Genomic DNA, 19,023 nt, shown 5'->3' with positions numbered 1-19,023 from the left:
TTAGCCTAAGGCCAGGCCTTAAAAAGAGATTCCAAGAAAGACACAAAATGCAAGAAAAGGGAGTACTCATTTAATTCTATTTAGTTTCTAGTTTTAGCCGAACATTTATCATTTTCACCTTTAATTCCTTCTAAGAATGTTAGTAATTTACAGCTTATTTTGTTATGAGAATACAATAGCTTCTTTTCCCTAAAGTTTTAAGTACTGGTCAACGTTAGGAGCAAGAAATTCTTACATTTAATGGGGGAACAACTTGATCAGCATGTCTGCTTGAAGTTTTTACTGTCTGTAATTTGAGGCAGCAATAGGTCTGAAGAATAGTTTCCTTACTAACCTGGAATAATTTGATTACTTCGTCAAGTTAAAAAGATAAGCAAGAATTGTGATAATAGTTCAGGATAAAAATGTATTGTATTCTAGAATTAAAAAAAAAAGTTGGTCAATTATGTAACACAAACTTTGTACCTCTCTCAGTATAATATTTATTTGTAAGTGTGGCAATTTTTTTTCTAAAAGAGGTGAGTGACAAGAAGAGGACCTGGTTAAGAGCATTGTGAAATGGCCAAGCTGTGCATACATTGGAGCACATGTCTCTGCTTCTTATGGTCCCGAGGGAGACTTGATAGATAAAACACGGTCTGTGATGCAGGCTTTTCAAATATACACAGAGAGCTAGAACAGCTAAGAGGAAAGAGCGAAGTAAGCAGGCAGGGAATAGAGGGAGAGAAAAGTCGGGGTAACGAAGAGTATGACAGTAGAATAAAACAGGACAAAAGAGAAAGATGAGAGAGGAGAGACTTATCAAGTCCCTTGTAGTATGATCTGGGAAAGAATAGTTAGACCATCAACTTGTTAAGAGATTTATGAATGGGTCACACAGGATTTGGTAGTGACGAAACCTGCAGATATCTTAAGTAATGTTACCTTTAAGAAATCAGAAGTGCCGTGTTGTCTCCTTCAACTATGGGCCTCTTCTCAAATATCTTCCCTGTGAAAAGGCTGGAACTCAGAAGGCTTGTGATATGCTATCCCATATTTTTAAAGGCCTATCCATATTTTTGATTGGCGACCCTCAAAACGCCTGCCCACTACAGTTCCGATCTCTGAGGGAAGGGTTGCTGCTCAAAAGGGGCAGGCTCACTGTGGGGCCCTGAGAACTCCACAGCTGAAGTTGTCTCACAAAAGTTCCCTCCACATCATACATCTGTGAGTTTAAATTCATGGAAACCCATTCCAATACAGTGAAATTTAGTAATAATGGAAGTGGATACCAGCTACTTCAACGCAAAAGGATTTATCTATTTTTAGGGCTTGGTACAAAACATGGATACAAAAATATTAAATCACCAGAAAAAAAAATTAGTAGTGTTGTAAAGGATAGGAGAAGACAGAAAAGAACAAAGGACTTTTCTTGAATCAAATGCAAATGCAAATGACCTGCAAGATTCTGCAAACAGTCTTTCTCCTGACAATGAGATTCATGCGGTGAAATCCATTTTTGAGACTCATTAGCAAATGCTGTGATCTTGCTTAGTTTCTACAGCAGCGTCTGTTTTTTTTTTTTTCTCAAATTGATTAGGAGACCTCTGATGTGGGAGAGCGAATCACTGAACTACCCCAGGTATTTCTGTAATTGGTTATCATGCTTAATTACAAATGTTTCAGCACAACCAATTTATTCTGGAGTAGATTTTTCTTGCCTTTCCACCGCAGCTCCTGCAAGTTCTGTTTTCTGTTTTCAAGGAGAGAAAGAGAGAGAGAGAGAGAGAGAGAGAGAGAGAGAGAGAGATTAACCTTCTCCTGTGCATGTTTTGGTTCTTAAAAAAGCAGGTTAATGGATTGATAGCTTCATTCAAAGCATTCTATCAATAGTAGTAGTTGAAAATGAAATAAATGGAAACATGTATGTATTGGTTTGTAGTGGAAGGTCACTCATTGTAAATGATTACCAATCTTTCCTGGTTTTATTCTTTCCATTACCTCGTGCTGAGAGCTAGAAGTTCAGCCCTCTTTCCTCTCACCCTGTGATGGTGCTGGCTGACCTTCATGTATTCAACCCACGGGCTCCTGAGCTCATCAGAAATAAATGGACTAGAATAAAACAGACGAGAGGGCTCCACATAGCGTTGTTCATCATCTGGCGATCCTAAAGACCTGAGCAAGTGGCTAGTTGTCCTGGCTGCAGGCAGGGCACACATTACCTTCTCCACAGTCTCTTACCAACAGCCTGGAGCATTCCAGAGTCCAGTGATGGGAGACAGGACTCTGGCCAGGGCACTGGCTTCCTGCCCCCTGCCTCAGCCCTTCTGTGAGGATCTGCATGAACTTTGCAGCACTGAAGAAAGATGGCAAGACCCCGAGTGTAACATCTTATCGTTAGAATGAGATTTAAGAAAATGTGGACATTTCTTTTTCCAGGCCATTCTTGCTGGAGGCCACATGTCACAGGGGGCACTGCTACCCATGCAGAAGTGTCTGCTGCCTGTGCTGTGACAGACACTCTGGCATAAAAGCAAAACACACCTTACCTGATGCCAACTTTGATTTCCGTCTCGGTCTTTCAGATTTAAAGAGTTATCATTATTATCTAAAAAAAAAAAATGAAGTAACTGTTCAAATAAAGGGAGCTCTAAAAATATTCCTACTACTAAAGAATGGGAGAGGTTAGGCTGGATTTAGTTTGATATCCCACTGGTGAAATTTATTGGGTTTGATGGGAAGTTATAAAAAGTTGGTGCTGGGAGGGCTCCTGGAGGTAATTTAGGCTAACCTTCTCAGCTTCTAGATGACAGAGGTCAAAAGAAGTCCAATGGTTTTCCAGGCCCAGTAGTGGCAGAGCTGAAACCAGAATCTAGCTTTACTTCAGGTGTAGAACCTGCTTGATAGAAAAACATTTTCTGTTTTCTTGTATTCACAACAACCAGCATCCTCCTGTATAAAAAATGTTCTTGTCCCAGCCGGCTGGCTCAGTTGGTTGGAGCATCCTCCTGTACACCCAAAGGTTGCAGTTTGGATTCCTGGTCAGGGTACATATCTGGGTTGCAGGATCTATCCCTGGTTGGGGCACATGTGGGAGGTGGCAGATCTATGCTTCTCTCTTTTCCCTCTATCTCTTTTGCTCCTTTCCTCTCTCTCTCAAGTCAGTGGAAGCATATCCTTAGGTGAGGATAAATTTTTTTTTCTGCCTTAAAGAGTAATTTCACTTTGCTTTTGTTGTGGCAATATATAGGTATTACTGATAATTGCACAGAATATAATAAATGATAAGGAATGGCATTTTAAGTTTTTCAATATTCAGAATCTAATGAAACTATTTGTACTTGAGTCTTGAACATTTGAGAACACAGAGAAAGCACATTTCTTTGTGGCAAACATATCTATTTTACAGTTCCCAGTGTTTACTACCAGCATTTCAGTAAACTTGCGTAAATCATTATTGAGGGTGAGAATTAATTTTAGGAGAAGTAGCCATTGGAAACATTCACACATATGTGTGAGAAAAACATTCCAAATGGGGATTATATAGTCACTGAAGGAAAAGCTCTTCTGTTATATTAGAGCTGCCAAAAGAATTCAGAGCTTGAAAGATCCAAATGACAGCAAAGCAGATTGAAGCCACTCTTCCCTCTCCATTCTCCTTCCTTTATGCATTCAGGGCTCTGCATCAAGAAAACTTGTGTGCAAGGGGTGCAGAGCAGATCCAATTATACAGAGCTCTAGCTAGTGTCTGATGTTTTAAGTACTTTTCAGAATTTTTGTAGGTCACTATAGCGTCACCTCTCAATTTCTCAAAGTAATGAGGAAAACCTTGGAATACATGACACCTATACCCATAGAATGAAGTAATTAGAATTCATTACCAATTTTATTTCAATGGCCAATTGCACTTTACACTCTTATATTGAACAAAAATCTGGACAGCCGAGTAGCCACAGATAATTTATTATGTGAATATGGAGAGACTGGTTGAAGGCAAGATTTTGTTGGCCCAATGAGTCTGCAAAAATTTGCACACAGTTTGATAAAAGAGCCGTGGTCCACTTAAAATCATACATGACACAGTGGAAGTGGGGAGGGGAAGGGAGGTTCTTGATCAGTAGGATGGACACCCATTAAATTTGAGGAGCACGGAACTGGCCGCCATGAGAAAGGTGGTGGTGTTGGCATTCATATGCATGTGCATGCACTCTGACACCTACAATGGGCCAAAATGGGCATGAGAAAAGATTTGAGAAACTTTATCACTTTTGTCTATTGAGGATAATGAACTAGGCAACTTTCTATTTGAGGGACATACCTCTATATTTTCTGTTCTGAGTCTTAGGTGGCATTAACCTTTGTTTGAAAACACCAGAATGCTGCAGAAGTCCATAAAATCAACTCATCCCATTCTTGACTCTCTTGCATTGCCACATCGATGTAACACAAATAAAGAAATCTGATATATATATATATATATATATATATATATATATATATATATATTTTAAAATATATTTTATTGATTTTTTACAGAGAAGAAGGGAGAGGGATAGAGAGTTAGAAACATCGATGAGAGAGATCGATCAGCTGCCTCCTGCACGCCCCCCACTGGGGATGTGCCCACAACCAAGGTACATGCCCTTGACCGGAATCGAACCTGGGACCCTTCAGTCTGCAGGCCGACGCTCTATCCACTGAGCAAAACTGGTTCAGCTGATATTTTTACTCCTGGAATATTTCTGGAGCCCTCTTGTAATCTAGGCACTGTACTAGGTATTTCAGCTTGTTTATTGGGAACAAGCAAGAATCAGAAACATACAAAAATATGAAATTTGGGAAGGATATTAGGACAACTAAAATGTGTAGGCATTGTGTAGAAAAACCATAAGGTATTATGCGTTACCTCAGGGCTAGTAAAATTATTATTGGAAGTCTTCATGACTCTTAGGCCTGAGGGGCAGATGGAACTCAGAGAGAGAGGACTGGCTGTGGGAGTTCTGACTCAGTGGAGGGATACAGTCAGTGAACAGTAAGCCTTTAGAGAGAGTTGGGGGAATAAAAACTCTTCCCCAACTCTCCTTCCTCCGTCACATCTCACGCTGGGCTTTCTACTGGCTGAACTCAACTGGAACCGAAGGAGAAGGGTGCTTGTTGATGCAGTTCATCATGGGTCAACATTTTGATACACAGATCAGGGTGTAGGTCAGGGGGTCAAAAAGAAAGGGGAGGTATTTAGGATACTGAAACTGTATGCTTCATCTAACTTCATTGCTTAAACAGCCCAGGGTGGGGAGTGTAAGGCAGGATTTTCACTTGCAAACAACAGAAACCAGCTTTGGCTGGCGTCAGCAGGGAATGATGTTGAGAGCCTTCTACAATCACTGGGTCCTGGAAAACCACTGCTCTTTACTCTGGATTTCTATCAGAGATACTACTGTTGCTGCTATTCCAGAAACTTCTAAAGTTACCTTTGCAGCCAGAAATTCTTCCTCATGGACCGTTTTTTGTTTGTTTCACCAGCTGCTGATACAAACCTGGGGTGTCTGCCTGTCACTGGCTGAATGTAGGCTTCCTAACTGAGCTTTGCTTCATAAGAGGTGGCAGACAGAGCAAGTACCTGGCATTACTAGCTTTCAGTAGAGGGGCAGTGCCTCTCACTAGCATTTTTAGGCGAGGAAGTCTCCAAATTTAGGAATGGGGTTCCAGTGAAGGATGGCCAAAGAGCATGACAGATGTTTACTACAAGTAGGTTTTATTAGCTCCATTTTACAGATGAAGGTCTGAGGTTCAGAGAGGCTAAAAAACTTGCCAAATTTGCAGCTTTAGTTGGGAATCAAATCTCAAGTGTAGTTTTGGCTCTTTCTACTATGTCAAATTTTTTCTCTACTCTTTTAGACAATTCAATCTGACTCCCACTTTAGTGATTTTTTCCTTTTTAAGATAGCACTGGATATTTTTTTGAAAGTGCAAATGATTCTAAAGTTAACTTGGATAAAGAAACATGTGAGAAAAACATCAAAAAAGAAAGAGAAAAAAGAATACTGAGAGGAGATATGCTTTCTGAGTATTAAAATATAATAAAATGCTGCAGTAATTGAAATAGTGTGCTGTAGGTATAAGGATATGCAGATTAACACAATAGACTAGAAGTTCCAGAAGTAAATACACATGATATAATACTCCAGTATGTGATAAAAGTGGAATTTTAATATAGTAGAAAAAGGGTAGATGAAAAATGTGTTTGGACAACCTGCTAACCATTTGTTTTTTTGAAAAAAAAATTACATGTTAACACTAATGAGTTCCAAAGGCATTAAATGATTTAATATAAAAAAATGAAAAAAGCACACAAAATAATGTGTAGGTGAATATTTTCATAATATTGATCTGTATAAAGCATTTCTAAGTAATGGAGGCAGGGAGAAAAAACTATTGCTAGATTGTAGTATATAAAAAGTAAAAACTCCTCCATGGCAATAGCAATATAGACAAATAATCACAAGGAAAAATACTTACCAAAAAGAAGTAAAAGGGTTACTAGCTTTTGTATGTAAGGAAACAATTCATAGAAGACATGAAAATGGCTGATTAACATATGAAAGGATGTTTAATCTCATGTGAAGTAGTATTCAAGTAAGTTTACATTACAACAAAATTAGCAGAAATTAAAGCAATTAAGGATGTCCAAGGTAGACCAGTGTGTGTGTGTGTGTGTGTGTGTGTGTGTGTGTATGTATGTGTATTTTTATTTTATACTATTCTGTTCTGGGTCAAAATAAGATTAATTTTGCTGGAGAGTTACTTGGCTCTATACACCAAAACTCTTTAAAATGCTCTTTGACATAAAATTTCTCTTCTAGTAATTTTTCAATATGAAATAGTTCAACAGACATATAAATCACACAGGGATGAATATTGCAGTGTTATTTTTAATGAAAAAATTAGGAAAAGTGCTACTAAATATTCATAAACTTAGGATAGCTAAATGGTTCATGTCCATTTATAAAGTGGAATACTGTTTAGTCATGAGAAGGTAGCTATCTATTTATTGATATTAAAAGAGATGCATGTTATATTTTTAGTTGAAAAAATGAATGAAATACTATGAATTAGTATATCCAGTATTTAGAAGAAAAAAATGAGAATTGTACTTAAAAAACAACCCTGGGAAGATTATGCTCTAAAATATAGACAGCGATTTTTTTCTGACTAGTAGCAGACCTTGCATTTTCCTTTATCCATTTTTACATTTCCTAATCCTATGTAATAAAAGGGTAATATGCAAATTGTCCCCTCAACTGGGAGTTCAATTGGGGAGCAGTGCCGGCCTGCCAACGGCCCAGGGCCCCTCCCCCCCAGCCAGCCCAGTCCAATCACCCCTAATTGTGGTGGGCCAGCCAGACCCCACCCATGCACGAATTTGTGCACCAGGCCTCTAGTTCACTTATATTAAGCATTGATAAGCATAATAAAAAAAACCAAAAAGTTTTTTTTCTATTTTGAAAAGATTGAAAAAAGGTATATAATATTAAGCAACATATAAAGACTAATTTTCATGTTCTCCTTTTATATTTTTCTTTAGTATAATTGTGTGTGTATGTGTGAACAAGAGTAATATAAAGCTAGAAAAAGGCAAGGAAGAGAGAAAGATGGAGGAGATAAAGAGTGATTTGTCCTAATTTGTTGTCTTCAGAGGGTATTGAGCGAGAGAATTTATTACTGTAACCTGCATCTAACTCCTGCCCTTTACCCAGAGCTGGTCCCAGTCCTCTTCATAACTGGTCTAGAATACTGTGGCTCTCACTTGCCTTCTCCCCACCCCTCTCTCCTGTAGCAGTGCTGAGGTGCAAGGGAGATGACCAGAGACCCCCAGAGGCAGAGGGACATGAGCAAGCAAGAGGCTGGAAAAACTTCTCTTGATCACTGGATATTGCACTCTTTTGCTCAGGGAATGTGTTGACTTTTGAGGGGGTCAGAGGAACAATATTTGGTGGAAATAGAAACAAGGTATTGGGGAAAGACACTTGGGAGGGTTCCTGAAATGTGATCAGGATGGGTCATTGAAGGCCTGTCATCCTCACACTACAAGGGTCAGTGCGCCTTTAATATACAAATAAAGTGATTTCAGCTTCCATGCTGTGCACTGATATGGACCTTGAACCTTGAAGCTTCCCAATATGTTTAGATGTGGTCAGGGTGTCTATACCCCAAAGCTGGGAGAGCTCACACCTCTCCTGCATTGGTGAATGCTGCAGCCTGACTCCCAATGTCACTGTTGGTCTCCCGAGGCTGTGCTTTCCTACCATTTCACTCCATACAGGCACTACCCCTCTTTTCAAGCCTGCTGCGGGCAGTGGCTTTAGAATAGGGCAGGAGAAGATGGGGGTGGTGAAGAAATGAATCAATATGATGCATTCGGCATGAGGTCTAGATATTTCTTAAAATTGATTGCTATTGAGAATTCCTTCCACCCCCCTCCCCCAGCTGCTTTACAGATCCCCTCTTCCTTAAATTCTGGGACTGGTATCCCTTCTCATTCAGGGGCAGAAACTTAAAATAGCATTTCAATATGGAGGTGAGAGGAGCTAACCTTTCATATCCAAAAAAATCCCTAAGTTGTTTTCTTAAATGGAAGAGCCATTTTCCCCTGGAGATTATTTACACTGTTCCCATATTTGCAATAAGAATTGGTTAAATATTCTTTTTTTTATTCTCCCAATTTATAATACTGGATTGGGACAAGACTGAGGAATGGTCAAGATATTCTTGGGATCTTTATTCTGTCATGAGATCTTTCTTAATTCTCAGGGGCCACTCTGTAGACAAGGTTAATTTTAATACCAAATAGACCTTCACTTGGGACAGAGTGGAGAGCCAACAGGGCCTCAAATCTGAGAATTAAGTGGCTGTTCTGTAACTGAATCAGTGGGGAGGGGCTGTGAATAGACAGAAGGAAGACATAAAAAAAGTGCAAAATGGAAAGGAAAGAGCAGGGATATCTTCTCTCTCTCTCTCTCTCTCTCTCTCTCTCTCTCTCTCTCTCATTAAGGAAAAGAAAGAACAGAGTCAGGCAATGAAAAAAGGAGGAGCTGGGTTCAAGTTCCTCTCTGAGTACTAGACTTAGAATGGATCATAGTGATCTACTCCAACCCACAATTAATACAGATATGGAGACAGGCTTAAAGAATTTGGGTCACTTGCCCAAGGCCCTTCAGTTAAGCAACATAGATCAGAGACTAGAATTCAGATCCTACAACTACCAACCCAGTGATGGTTCTACTAACACATATATTCTTATAGGAGGTATTAGACCAGCCAGATCACCACTAATCAATGAAATAATGTGGAACAGATATGAACATTAGTACAGCAGCATTATTAATGATCTCAAGGGTTTGAGGTTACCTCTTTTTGAGAACTTCACTACCTTTTATTTTCTCTAGTTATTAATAAAATTTAGTAGCTTTCTTTTTTTCTAAAACAGAATACTGTATTTAGGAAAGTACTTTCAACATGAGAGGACCTTAGTAGTAAGATAAATAGGGATCAGTTCCTAAATCTATAATAATAAAAGTGTAATATGCTAATTAGACCAGACAGCCGAATGATCTTCCGGATGTCCTTCCGGATGACCTTCCAGACGAAGCCAGGGCTGCGAGGGCCGAGCCCCTTGCACGAATTTCGTGCATCGGGCCTATAGTAGTTGAATAATAATCTAATAGGAGCACAAATAATAGAGACCTGATGATAAAAAACACTTAATTTTCTTGAGCACGCATATTCACGTTGGAGGATATATGTATCTACTTCCAGCTGGAAAAGATCGAAGGGCCAAAGCTCAAGAGAAACTTCAAAAGGCAAGTCAGCATTTTTTGACCAAGTTGGAGCACTTTGCATATAGGCAACTACACAGCAAGAACAGCAGCAAAGGGATCTGCCAAGCAAAAGGAAGAACATTTAAAGCAGGAGAGAAATAATTTTCTAGCAAGAAGGGCTGTGTGATGATGGTTCAGCTGGTGATCCATTATGCCTGTTAAGAGGCTAAAGAGAACTGTAGATCTCTGAGGTCCATGGGCCAGAGGCAAGGGAATAAGGCGAGGTGAACACTGGAATAAATGAAGGGCCATAACAGCTGAAAGGGGCTGATGGATGTGCTGTGCACCTCAGAAGGCAGAGCTCTCAGCAGGAGAATAAAGCGTGCAGCAGAGCAGAGCTTTCTAGAACCACACAGTTAGGGAACTGATCCTCTAATAACCTCTTGTTTCAGGAGTTTATAATATGCTATAAAAAACCAGTCTCTAGACTAAAACCTGGCATGACCATACTTAACTGCATTTTACTGCCATCGCACAAATCCCCGATTTGCTGTTACTTTCTCTTAAATAGGGCTGGCTCTATTTTCAGCATTGCAGGTGCCAAGATGTTTTTTAAAAAAATTTCTGTAGAGAATGGATTTGATTTTTCAAATGCAGAAACTGGATTTCAATTCTTAAGTTGAAATACTGGACTAGGCACCAAGGACCTTTGATTAAATCATGCCTATGTTCGGGCTATTAATTTCAGCTCGAATGGTGTCTTTAGATACAGAAATCACTTGAAAAGCAGAGATATTCAGTCTCCAATGTATGAAGGTCATCCAATAGCTCACTCTCCTCAGTGGCTCTCATAACAAAAATTTTAGGAATCTTTGAATTCTCATACGTATTGGCAGTTCCATTTACTGTCAAGAGGGAAAATATTTTATTTCATAGAAGAATCCATTGACACTTTAAAAAGTAGATCCAATAAGAGACACAGTACTTTACATGTATATTTCAAATGATGCAACTATCAGTAATGCATCTTACACCTTCACCTGATGATTTTATTTCAATGGTTGGTTATAATTATGAGCTCTCTATTCTATACTTTGAAAACGGGCTAATTAGCAATCTAGTTAAATGATTGTGCACAAATTCAGTGTCAAAAATAAAAGCCAGATCATTTTATATCTGCTTTTCTTCTCTGTAGTGTTCTCTATATCAGAATCAATTATAATGAATGAATTATCAATTCACCAATCTCCAAATATAGTCTTTTCCTAGGTACATAGGATATTCACAAAGTATAGACAAAATAGGCTAACATTATGGAACATAAATTGAAGTAAAAAACACATAACAAGGGAACCAGAAGCTGAATTAAGCAATTTACAATATTTTATATTTTCTGATTTGTCACTTTGATAGTCTAACTGTTCCAGCTAATTATTTTCAAAGTGAATTGCTATTTACGCTTGACTCTTGGTTTATTTACTTTCAAGTTAGAGGCTTAGCTTTAAGCAGATACTTTTATTTCAAAGGTCAAGTTAATATCTTCCCTTTTTTTGATGAAATAGTGGGCTAAACATGCTCTGCTAGGGAAGAAAATTTTGCACAATGGGTGGAAAACCTTATCTTTTTTCCAACTTTAAGCCACACATTCTCTTTTCCTTTCTTTTGTCACTAGGGCCAGTATGTGAAGGATTAAAAAGTGCCCTATGCTTTATTACTTTAACAACTCAAGACGGAGAGTTCGGGAAATAGGCTAAGAACAAAAAAAGATCTCACTTGTACATGAATTCTTTGCAAGCATTTGGATTCTGTTTTCAAGGCTGAATTCTTTTACTTTGATTATCTGAATTATGAGATGCTGCCTTGCTTTTTTCAGAACCCTTCTTGGGTTCTTTTTGTGCATTTTGAGGTGTGCAAGTCAACTGGTATAGCGATCAGAATTTAACTGGTATGCAGTTATTTTTGTTCAGTTTTCTGAAGTATTCTGTAGAATAAAGTTCTAACTGGGATTTGTTTGCATATGGTGCACTTGAAACATATAAAATGGGAGCGTTCTCTAGCCTGGGTGGTAGCTTTCTGGAGGAATGCTTTGAGTTGAGTCTTGAACATTCAGTATGAGCTGCCAACGCATGTGTTTTTTAAATTATTTTATTTTCACATGAATTACAGGCTGAAGGCACTATGGGTGAAAGTTTTCAGAGGTAAGAAAATGGTCTGGTATGTCCATATAATTTTGTGCTGCAGGAATGTAGGGTATATGTGTGTAGAGAAGATGAATGGTGCAGAGGAGAAAGATAGGGGATGAAGTCTGGTGGCTCCAGATGTGTAATGGCTTTGCCAAGGGAGTATGCAGGGGAAGGAGGAACTCTTTGAAAGACTTTAGGCAGGTAACCAATTGCATATGGTTAGACCACTACTGAACATGTTGCCTTGTAGCCCTTTGAGATCTTTAGAATTCATTTTTTATACCACCTAGCAGGCTGCTCTCCTGGCTTTATAAAGTGATAATCTTTCAACCAAATAGAACAGTTTGCTGAGATTCCTGGTGGCAGGGCTCACCCTTTCTGGGGACAGTACATTTCTTTGGGCCTCTCCTTGCTTTTCCCCCTTCGGTGCTTTTTACAATGCCAGATTCTTTCCCAGATATCTTGACAAACTATTGTATTACTAGGTAAATCGAAATGAAAATTATTCCTCCCTGTTATGTTTTTGCATTTGAGTCTGAATCCTCAGAAATGGCTTTCCTGAAGGAGATCTCAGGTCCATTGCAGCCATGGAGAGATGCGAGCTTTCAGCTCATCTCAAACTAGGCCATGTGAGTGACCGACTTCAGAGACACTGGATTTGGTGTTAATCCGGTCTGCCTGTGAGAGGCTCACCATTACACCTTCAAAAACTAAACCTGTGTGAATGTGTATTTAGATTTAGCATAATCATAATGGTGTGTGCATAATTTCTTTTCTTTTTTTTTTTCTAGTTTGTGCTTTCTAGAATCAACTAAGAAAGCTCTGTTATTTGATCCAGCTGATGTTCCCTTTCAGACGGCTGCCACCAGCATTGCTTGGCCACTTCCTTTTTATTTCCTATTCCCTTTTAACGGTCTAGCTTACTTTGATATGATTTCGCCTCTCTCTGTAATGGCAACGAGAGAGGATGTCATTTCCCAAGGCCATGGCATGATACGCCTCTTAATTCATTTTAGGCTTATTACCTTGCAAATGTAAGAATGAATTAGGGTTCTGTTTGCCTGGGCCAAGCATATTTTAGACATGCTGAAAGGTGAAAGTATGCATTAGACCACATGTATGCTTGAAAGCCCCATTCTATGGCAGAATTGGGTGTTAGAGGTTTGATACCTGGGTCTGCCACTTTTCTGCTTGTGCCTTTGGATAACCCACATCATCTATCTGCTCACTGCAGTAAAAGAGTAAAAAGAATATAATTTCACCTTCCTGAACTCCCAAGGATGCCATGAGTTTTCATATCAGGTGTGAAAGCTGCTTGAATTCCATGCAAAAATGCTTATAAAACAGCTTAATAAAAAATGGTAAATAGAGAGCATATTTTGTTTTGGAAAACAATGTGTGTTTTTTAGAAATAATATTTCCACAGCACAATTACAGTTTAAAAATATTTTACTGTGACTTCTGGATCTTATTTTAACACATGATTTAACAATATGCTGTGATTTTGACAGCGTTATATATCTTTCTCTAGAAATCTGTAAGACTGTGCTGTTAATTTGAACCTAGGGAATGAATTAGGTCTCCAGTGAATATTGCCACCGCTGGAACCTGATGTTCTATTAACAATCCACAAAATAAAAATCACAGGTAATGCTACTGTATTGTGGAGCAACTCTTTCCAGTAGATTCTAGTACCTATTTTGCAATGCACTTTTCTTTTCTCAGTTATTTCTTCCTGATTGCACTCAGCTTCTGGCTGACCTATTGGTAACTCCAAGATAGGACACAGCATAACTTTATAGGACACTCTGTAACTTTAGGGGGAGGGGAGAAGGTTTGCAATTAACACAGAGACGGTACATTTACATGAAGTAATATGCATAATGAAGTACCCTTATATTCATATAATTCCTTGTCACTATACATCTCCAATTACTTTGTGTGACTGTCAGATGTGGCAATTTGCCACTGGTACTTTCACAGGAGAGGGAGCATATGGTCAGCTCCCTAGATTTGAAAATTCAGACCATATATACCCACTAGTGAAATGATTTTGGAGATTATGGAGATTGCTTCCTTCTCTCTAAAGACTAGAGCTGTGATTCCCAACTCCAGTTTCATCGCCCTCCAGGGTAGCTGCAATCATACAAGAAAGTGGCATGAAAATTTTAAGACAAAATTAATTTTAACTCATTTTAAATTAAAAACAAATGCATGCCAAACTGTGCAGTTAAAGAGGGGTTATCTTGACATCCAATTCATGCCATGTTAAAGCTGAAAGAATTCATTCCAATCCATGCATGTTGTGCACGCTCTAGCCAGGAACTACATGGGATTTGTTCCTGGGGTGGCCCCACTGAAAAGAGCAGGCCGGGGAGGAAGAATTTCATTCTTCTATAGAAAACCCTTTTTCCAGATTTTCTAAGTAAGGCTCGAAATACTCTCCAAGCATTGTGAAGGAGGCATGATAATAGTTTAATATTGACCCCCGTTTTCTGGTAAATCTTAGTCCCATCTGAACTATAGATAAATCTTCATGCTAGAATGAAAAATGTTTTGTTTCCTATTCCCTTCATTTTATGTTGCCTGCCCCTCAGTATTCCTAGAGTTGGCCTAGAATCCTTACCTGATGTCATATACCAGCTGTCAATTGATAGTACTCATGGAAGATATCCCCCTACTTCATTGCATCGTTACCATGCTTTAAAAAGAATTAGTACTGTGTCAATTAATTGTCTTTCAGGAGTAAGAACATTTTTTATTCATCATGTAAGTCTGGTCATCAATGTTTTTGCCTTTTTTCTTCTCTTCTGATCTCATTGCTGAAGTTCGGCATAATTTCTTTTAAGCCCAATAGCATATTATATCCTTACTATCCTCTGTGAGTTTACTGCCTCATCTTAAATGGGATCCTCTTTTTTTCTTTACTTAAAAGATGTTTAGGACAATTTCAAGGTAATTTTTATTTTCATAAGTTACACAAACCTTATATTTACTGACTCATTTATTTGAAATCAAAGTTATAAGCACTTACTTTTCTTGACTCAAATAGTTTCTCTAGGAGTGGGAAAAAAGTAAGATTTAGATTTCACCGCTTGAAGTCATATTTGAGCAACTGATAGTGTTTCGATCAGTGGAGCCTGGGTGTGTCAGTGTAAATCTTAACAATTTGGTAAGGTCTGAAAAAAATGCAAGCAATCAAAGTCATTATCATTACTGGACCTCAGCCTACAAAATGCTAATTGAGGCCCTGATGCATTAAAGACTCTCCCAGCAGTACTTACATTTCTGTGCTTTCTATTTAGAAAATGGGGGATTATATCTCATCATAAACTTAAAACTTCCAGGAGAAGTAAAGACTGGAATATGTAAGCATGCATATTCTTTGTATATGCTGAAATTTTTCTCACCCAAATTTTAAATTATTATTAGTAGCACTATTTGATATAAGCATCCAGATTCAATTGAAGCCTACTATAGTATTATGGAAGATGTATAAGCGATGTTTAATCACAAAAATTATTCCTTGCATGTGGAAGTGTGTGATGATTTGACTCCCCTCTAACTAATTTCAGATCTTTAAAGGCAAAGGACATTGAGAAGACATGCAAATGGCATGTTTGGCAGAGACACCTGAAGAATCCATGGCCCCTATTCAGTGTAGAGATGATGCTGGGGAGTGGTGGTCCAGCCAGCGACTGCATTTCCCAGCTCCTTTCCCCTCGTAGGTGGGGCTGTGTGACTAGCTCTCACAGATGAAATATGAAGAAATGTGGCTTTCAGACTGGTGTGGTTAAGAAACAAGTGGGCTGAATGACAGGGATTCCCAGCACCTAGAAAAGGGCAGAGCTTTAAAGAAGATGGAAGAAGCAGGGGCCCTGACTGACCATGTGGAAGGCTGCCCAACCAAGAGCACATGGATGAGTCTGCTGCACAATAAGCTTTGTATAAACAGAGAAGTTGGGACCTATCTGTGACAGCAATTAGCATTTACTGTGATAAAGATGACATGGAAAATATCATATCTAGTTATGGGACAGTCAGCCGAAACCATGTGCAGACTAGTCAACAGTAGGAACAATCAAGTTGAATACATGCTTACGGTGTGTCTCTTTTTAATATCAACACTTGGAAAATATTCTAAAAGGATTTCTATTTTCTAATTTCATTGATCATCCTTCTACCTGATAGTATTATCTGAAAGGTTTTAATGAACCAGCTGAAAGGCTAAGAATTTCAATGGACAGTTTACTTTAAAGGGTTATAGCATTGGGTTTTCCAAGTGTGTGCCTATTAGTTATGTTAACTAGCATATGGTGCAAATGCACGGCATGTAAAGGTTTGCCTGTGACCACATATTAGCATTAATGTTTTGGATGCCGTGCAGCACAATATACTACAATAGTCTTATCACAAGATAATTAAAATTGTTCACATGCCATAGAACTAGGAATGACAAGTTTTGGCAGTTACAGGCTACTTCGTTGTCCCATCTGTATGTTTCTTCAGAAAGTATATGTAGCGCTGAGCTGTTTCAGGCCAATACACACATTATTCCATGCAAGACAATGAGATATCTATTTTTATTAGGTTAATTATAGTGATTTTCAATCTTTTTAAAATCTCATGCACATAAACTAAAATTCTGTGGCACACCAAAAATATTTTCTGATTGGATAAAAAATCAGGTATAAGTTTGATTCATTCACATGGGACAGCTATTGTGTTGGTTGTTGTAATTTTTTATTTTATTTTATTTTATTTTTTTTGACAAGCTAAGGGAAAAGAGGTCAGTGCTCCTGAATAAATAAGTATTGCATGTTTTAAAAATTCTTGAGGTGCCCCAGTTGAAAATCACTGGGTTAATGGTTTGCTTTATTCGTATGTGTGAAGTTTAAGATGATCAATGTCTATTGCTTCTATTGTCTGTGATGGAATGATACTGTAAAATACCAAACCTGAGAGACAGCTTCCCTCCCATATGTGCTCTTTTGATTTCTTTTGAAAATACATGTAGGGTGGGGCAAAAGTAGGTTTACAGTTGTGAGTGCAGGAAACACAGAGTTTATTCTTGTATTATTTATTATTGTGTTATTTTCCATATGAACAACTGTAAACCTACTTTTGTCCCCCTCTGTATAGTTTTACATTTCTGAACTGAGTGCACATTAAATATTTTCATAACAACAAAACAAAAATCACATCATTTTAAGTATGTTTAATAATCGCTTGATGTATTCATATTTTCCCCATCGGTGTCAGTCAATTCAATGAGGGATTTCAAAAATTAAAAAAAGAAAAAGAAAATTGGAAACCACAACACTGTTATGGCTACAACAAAGAGAGTGTTTTTGGTAAGGGATTAGCATAACCCTGGGTTGTAGGTAGGTTTCATTAAATGATTTGGGAAATATAAGCCAAAATAAAATAATTTTTATTTAGTATGCATTTAAAAAGATGGAATGTGGGTGTACACTTTCTTATGAGCAAAACTTTAGCATTAAAGTGACCCATATGCCAAGGGGAATGTAATGCCTTTAATGGAGGTATAATGAGTAGTAAAGTCAAGAAATGGATATACTCTATATTATTTCTTAGTAAAGGACAGACTTCTTTCAACAATAAAGATTTTTAAACAGTAGACAAAGAGAGCTAGACTGGGCTTCTATTTTATCAAGTAGCATCAGAAAGTATTTTAAAAAGTTTCTAATAGGACTCTCTCATTAATACTGCATTTGTTTTTAGGGACTTTGAAGCTTGGGAGGTGTTCTCTTTTGTTAGTGAATTATCTCCCCTGTATGTTTATGCTCACTCTACTAAGGCTTGTTCCTGGCAGGAGCAGACATCCTCTGTTTGAGCTGCACAGAGCTGGACCTGTGCACTCTTTGTCATAGGAAATGATCACTGGGGCCAACGGGTTTCTACAACGATGTGTCTCTGCTCACAGCAAGAGAGGAAATAGGAAATGACTCAGAGCAAGTCTTGCTAATCTGGAAAAATGAATTAGACGTACTCCTAAATAGAATCGGAAGGCATTATAGTCAGAAAAAGGATATGAGAAAGGTTGCTTACCATTCCCTGGGAACTGGAAAACAGTGTAGTACCTCCTAACAGCTCCAAGTTTCTTTTCAGTCATGTTAACTAGAAAAGGGCATCACCATGGAAGATATATTTTTATTATTTCCATTGGTTCTGCCTCTTTTATTTTAAAAATATTACTAGTTATGAAAGAAGGACTGTCTAGCAGAAACCAAAATTAGTGAGTTTGACTGAAGAAGCATTTCCCACTTAAAATGTTGGGAAATTAAACTAAACATAGCTCTGACCTCAGAGGCGCCATCCTTTATTATGTCCAGTGTAAACTTGGGCTGCTCCATCTAACATCAGATTTATGAAAACAGAAATTTCTACAATTGAGTTGAAGGGTGTATGTTCTTAAATCATATTATTATTTTGTTAAGGCAGTGAAAGGGAAGCTAGAAAAGCAAAATTTTATCTTCTAGAAAAAAATAAATCTCTGAATAGTAGCTTCTGCTGGTCTTCATGTTACTCTAGTATATTTGTCCATTTTATTCCTTTTTAATTTTAATTTTTAAAATTTATCTTTATTGTTGAAAATATTATAGATGTTAACCCCTCCTTTTCCCCATTGACCCCCTTCACCCTGCACCTGCCCCTCCCAGGTCTTCACCACACTATTGTCTGTGTCCATGGGGTTATGCATATCCTATCCTATATAATAAAAGCCTAATATGCTAAGTGTCCATTCATTCAACCAATCAAAGCATAATATGCTAATGATATGCTAAGACCGCTCAACCGCTGCTATGATGTGCATTGACCACCACGGGTAGATGCTCCAATCAGTAGGTGAGCTTGCTGCTGGGATCTGGCCCATCCAGACTGAGCGAGACATGCCAGTCATGCCCTGGAGCCCTCCTGTGGTCCCTCCCCAGCTGGCCAACCTCCCATGTCCCTGGTCCTGATCATGCATCTTTGGGGTCCCTCAGCCTGGCCTGCGCCCTCTCTCAATCTGGGACCCC

Source organism: Myotis yumanensis, unplaced genomic scaffold, assembly GCF_028538775.1.
Source record: "Myotis yumanensis isolate MYYU_CA2020_CCGP unplaced genomic scaffold, mMyoYum1.0.hap1 SCAF_4, whole genome shotgun sequence".
In the NCBI taxonomy this organism is placed as follows: domain Eukaryota; kingdom Metazoa; phylum Chordata; class Mammalia; order Chiroptera; family Vespertilionidae; genus Myotis; species Myotis yumanensis.
The sequence above is the reverse complement of the archived record's forward strand: the minus strand, read 5'-3'. Positions refer to the sequence as shown.